At 44.0% G+C, this 5,814-nt stretch overlaps 1 pseudogene; it reads left to right on the plus strand.

Moving 5' to 3' along the window:
• Positions 1-3,843: 3,843 nt before the first annotated feature.
• On the plus strand, positions 3,844-5,071 carry LOC115308225 (annotated as a pseudogene).
• The last annotated feature ends 743 nt before the right edge of the window (positions 5,072-5,814 follow it).

A 5,814-nucleotide genomic window follows, 5' to 3' on the forward strand; every position in this document is an offset into this window, starting at 1 on the left:
CATCTTCGCGCAGTGTGCAGTTCGCACAATACGACAATCCACGATTCGCGCACACTACTATAAAGACCACAAAGCTGCGGTGCTGAAGACTGCGAGATGATAAAAGCAATTTTAATTTTCTTTGGAATTTTGTTTTTTGCACGTGAGCGTTACAACAAAGACTATAACAAAGTTATCAAAAGCAGCAATGGTTCAATAACAACAATAAAACATAATCAAAAACAACAATCGTGACTGAACATGTTATTGTCTAAAGATTCCTTTCACAGACTGAGACATAATGATCTTGCTGTTCTCGGTTTCACCATAGATCAGGGCGAGGCCGCTACTACAAACATGAGCACGCTGTCTCGGATGACGACTTAATTTCACGAGCGTGCTTGTATTGCATGGTCGCTCAAAGCCCGCCTCTTCTTCGCTCGCACGCTCGCCCGCACTCGTTGTAAAAAGCACGGAACGGAGCGCGAGACTTGCCCCTCTCAATTCCGAAAATTTTAGGATTATAACTGATTTCACATTAAAAAGCACTCATAAAAGGCACTACGTCATTCGCATCGCGAAAAATTAGATATATTTTGTGAAACCTTACTTTAAACATGAGCTGAAACCGAAACCGAAACTTCGACTCTGTCGGGCAACATTGGCCTGGGCCGCCAAAACATGGCTACCACGTGGTACGAGCAGTCACGTGATCCTCTACGCGACGACGGGCGGGATCAGGGCGGGCCACCGTTGCGACGGCCGTGTGCAAGGAGCAAGTGTCGTTTGCACTGCAGCCTTCACCACGTTTTCCTGCCTAAACGCCGCTTCGCGGCGGCCGACCATTCGCTAAAGTGTCTTTCTATGAAGAGTAGGCATTCGCCAAGATGTCGTTCGACCAACCGAGTGCCATCCTCCTGTTTTGTGCACGTGCTCCGTGTTTCCGTATGCCTATAGATTCTGGAAACAATGCTGCCAGATCGGGCAGTCAAGTTGTCAACACGTGCTTTTCAACCCATACCCAAAGTGTCAGCGTGAATTTGAGCTCAAACTGGTGAATGCTCGCCTTTCGTTTTCCTTTTTTAATGCTTTTTATTATTCTTCCTACATGATGCACTTCCTCTTATTTGCATGCGGTGTGTATCAAGCGTTTTGGCAGAAGGTGACTGCTTCCTGTGTCGCGCACTCGCTCCGTGCTTTGATTTGCGTAGGTTTTAGAAAGAAAGCTGCCAGATATGACAGTCGAGTTGTGAACACGTGCTCTCCAACCTACCGAACGAGCCAGTGTGGGTTTGAGCTCAAATTTGTAAGTGCTCGCCTCTTCGTTTTCCTCTTTCAATACCCTTATTATTTGTAATATACGACGCGCTTCTCTTCCGCTATCCTAATACCTGGTCATAATGGTGGTTTTTTTTTTTCTTGTTTTATTTTTTTTTAAAGGTAAGAGTTAACGCGAGTATCGCTCGCAGCTGTTGCAGTCCCAGGTTCTCAACACCTCACCTGGCTGCCAAAGTTTTCGTGGACTGTCAAACTGGAGAGCGACCTGCAGTGCAGTGATGGAAGTACTGCGCAATTTGCGCCAAATTGCACCATGAACAAAAGTCTGCTACATCTCGCGCCAAAGTTCCATTTTTTGCTAAAAATTGCGCCACACCTGCGCCAAGATGCGTAAAAGAAATATTGGTCGACTCTAATATTTAGACAAGATAGAAGGAAAGAGAAATGGTACAAATGTGCACCTTAGACCGTCTCTACTCGTCGTATAGTTTGTTTAATCTTAGGTAAAAGTACAGTCGAAGACTCGAACATATACAACCACAAACATACTAAAAGCGCAAGTCACGGGACATTCGCTGCATTTGATTCGTTTAGTCGATTAAAGACCACGCGCAGGAAGATGGACAAATGCTTTGACGTCGCCCCTTGACGCTGGTTGGTCCCATTGGCTCGTGTAAGTGGCTGCGCTTTAAATTGAGGTGAAGCGGAGTATGGAGATTGCTCGTCGACCGCACTGGCTGGTTGATACGCTACCAGATTGATTGCCGACATCGTCTAAATTTCCAGACGACGTCGGCGATTTTAGGAGCTAAAATTTGCGAGAATACATTGCTAAATTGTTGGATCGGGGCTATTGTGATAAGACAGAAGCAGGGCCTTGTACTATTGATGGGTCTGCCGCATGCCTCCGTGCCGCCTCTCACCAGCATACGCGTGTTGATCTTCACCGCTTTGCACCAGAGTGCTAGGTGTAGGGGCTGACAAGGGTGAGCGCCTGGCCTAGTGCTATAGGCTCAGTGATTATGCTCAAAGCTATTCCATGTCTACCTTTTTTTTTTCCTTAGTGGTAAGTTGATATCCGCCAAGAAAAAAAAAACATGTTGGTCTATATTGGAATAAATAGTAGTCAAGGTGTTGCTGTGCAGCTGTCGATCGAAAGAACAGCGAACTTTGACTTCAGTCTGGTTCCAACGCCGCAAAGGAGCAGTGTCCCTTGCACAAGTGTAGGTTTTCATAATATTTGGAGGTGGTGGATTTGGCAGTTTATAACGTTAAAGTATTGAGTTTGGCAGGTTCATAAAGCTTGGGGGTCGCATTTTTGTTAATAGACGATGTGGATTTTGCAGTCATTTTACATAACTTAAATATACAAGCTAAGTAAACTACTGGTGGTAAAAGTGCAAAGAAAAATAAGTTTTATTCCAACTGAGCTGTTGCGCTATGATTTGGTTTTCATCATTTTTTTTTTTCATTCTAAAGGGTGGAGCTTTATTTCTAAAACGTTCCTTTAGTGCCCTATCTCTTCTTATTAGAAAAGGTAACATGTAACATGTTCCAGTATCAAAGAAGAAACCCCAGTTATTGCCATTGATAAACTCATTAGCGATGCGGTTACTTCTTTCTTTTTATTTTCAAGCGACGTACTAACATATTTGGCATCTGTTCCAAAAGAATCAGTGTGTGCTCCAAACCAATGTTTTGCGTGCTACAGAACCTACAAAAAGTCAACTGCCGCTTCATTCACTGTGTCTGCTGCAGTAAGAGCACCAGGATCACAGCATGCAACAGCATGACCCATCTGTGACGTCATCAGGTGGAAATCGAGGGACCATCTTTGAGGACGCAATGTACACACCAGTCGGAGACATGTTCCAAGCGTCGTACTCTATGCCTTGTTGCAACATAAGAAAAGCAGGACAAACTCCCCCCAAGGCCTTCTAAAGCCATATCCAAACAGGATACTACAAAAATCGTGAAGTGATACGACACCGACATAAATCGCGCGCGCTCCACTTCCGTCCAGTTTTTTTTTTTTTTTTTGGTCAAAGGTCGCCTGTACTTTTTACGGGGGCCTTGAACATGCTCATCACGTGGGTACAGACAGCCACTAACAAGCTCTGATGGCTGTCGTTCAATCGCTCAAGGCCTCCACTTCTCTTCACATCTACACAATTGGCAAAAAAGACTTACGTACCTACTGTTTTAACTATTCATAGCTAATTTTGTTCTTCTGCTACTCCAATGTTATGTGGCCTTGTTTTATTTTTCTTATCACCCTGGCAAAGTGTTTTATATGTTTGTTGTCCGAGCTGCTGCCATGTATAAGGGGGACCCAGACCCAGTCAAGCTGCTTTTAGCAGCTTTTTGTCTGGGGACCCCTCCAGTACTTCTGGAAAAATAAAGTTTATTGTATTGTATTGTACAGGTCCCGAAAACGGGAAAGGGAAGGGCTGTGTTCGAAATATTACCCAAATAGATCCGAGCTACTCCGGCGGGTCGTGTCAAGTGATAACACAGATAGAGCGACGCTGGACGCGGGTAGGTTTTCGAACGCAAAGGTGTGGGCAAGGCGACAGCAAGCCTGACATGTCGCATAAATGGTTTTTTCCTTGTACGCAGTTTTGGCTGCTGCTACTGCTGTCGCACCACAGTTCATCGCCAACGGAGGACACACGCGGACACAAGCAACTGGGGACCATCAGCCTACAGGACTACGCGGCAACTAAAGTGCTCGTCACCCAGATTAAAGCATCACCTCGTCACCGAGTGCACAATGACAAGGACTACAGTCACGTGTTTGATCGGCAAATCAAAATCCTGGGAGGCACTTCAACGTCGGCCTTCGGGGCTATAAAGGCACAGCTGCACTGATCAGCGATCAGTGGGCAAGGTGACAGCAAGCCTGACATGTCGCATAAATGTTTTTTTTTTCTTGTACGCAGGTATGTGGCAAATTTGATGATTACTCGTACCGCTCAGATGACCGTTGTTTATTGCTGTTGCCTTGCCCAAGCCGCGTGAAACTGCTCCTCGTTGCCATTGCTGATTGTCGCTGGAGAGCACTCGTACTTTTAAAAGGAGATGTCGAAGAAAATCCTGGCCCAGATAGAGATACAATGCGGGAAATACTGGAAAGTCAGAAAGAGATGGCGGCTAACATATCAACATTGGTACAGGGTCAGAAAAGCTTTGAAAAACGATTAGAGGCTATTGGAGCGTCTAGTTCCAAGATAAAGGATCTCAGTAGGGACATAAATGACACACAAGGCAAACAAGTGCACTTAGAAGCGACCGCAGTAAAGCTCGAGTCAAAGATCGATGACTTGGAAAATAGAAGTAGCAGAAATAACTTGGTAATCTACGGAGTATGAGGAGTCTGACGCAGAAACAGAGCAACATTTGGTGGAAAAAGTGATGGAAGGCTTCTTTAAATCAAAAATGGGTGTCGAAGTTAAATCTTTAAAAATAATTCACCGTCTCGGAAGGGTGGCTAGGGGTATACCGAGACCAGTAATCTTGCGCTTTGGAAACTACAATGAAAGGCAAAATATTCTCAGAAATGCTAAAAAATTAAAAGGAACGCGCATATTTATTAACGAGGACTTTTCGAAAAATGTTAGAACGTAAAGGAAAAAACTGTGGGACAGTGCGAAAGAAAACAGGGAGAGGGGAGAGAAGGTATACTTATCGTATGACTAATTGAAGATTAATGGAGTGACTTACGCATGGGAAGTGGATACAAACCAGAGAGTTGAACTTTACTCAGCCAGAGAAGTATCTTCACCCGAGCATGATAATTGACAGGCATCTGATTTCCCACAGGCAAAAAGTGTCCTATATATTAACCTCAATGCAAGAAGTATCGTAAGTAAAACCCTCGAGCTAGAACATATTTTAATAGAGCATGACCCCGATGTAGTAGCTATCACTGAAACCTGGTTAGACTCGTCTGTGACAGATGATACAATAATACCTCCCGGTTACGTGCTCTATCGAAAGGACAGAGAAAGTAGAGGAGGGGGTGTTGCTCTAGTAGTCAAATCTTGTTTAAATTCTTCAGAAATCGAAAGGGCTCCAGGCATAGAAAATGTATGGTGTAGCATCAAAATGGAAAAAAATGAGTGAATTGTCTGAGTACTGTATCGACCCCCGCAAATGCCATGTGGATATATGCAAGAACTAAGTAAGTTCCTCTTTAAACTGAAAGTAAGTTCCAAGAAGGTTGTTTTAATTGGTGATTTCAATCTCAGTGGAATTGACTGGGTAACGTTAGGATCTGGGGACCACGAAGTATCATGTGCTGAGGAACTTTTAGATCTGGTTTTCTCACATAATTTAACTCACATTGTCAAGGGACATACCAGAGTACAAGGAAAATCAGAAGCTCTTTTGAATTTAATATTTATAAATGAGAACCTTATAAACCACGCATATGATTGCAAGACCAGCCCGGGAGTTTCGGACCACAGCACTGTACATTTTACGTTGTCCTTAAAGCCCATTCTCAGGAGAATTGAAATTACTTCGTATAAAAACTTTGAAAAAGCCAATGACGAG

Source organism: Ixodes scapularis, unplaced genomic scaffold (assembly GCF_016920785.2).
Source record: "Ixodes scapularis isolate PalLabHiFi unplaced genomic scaffold, ASM1692078v2 PGA_scaffold2__306_contigs__length_199485367, whole genome shotgun sequence".
NCBI lineage: Eukaryota > Metazoa > Arthropoda > Arachnida > Ixodida > Ixodidae > Ixodes > Ixodes scapularis.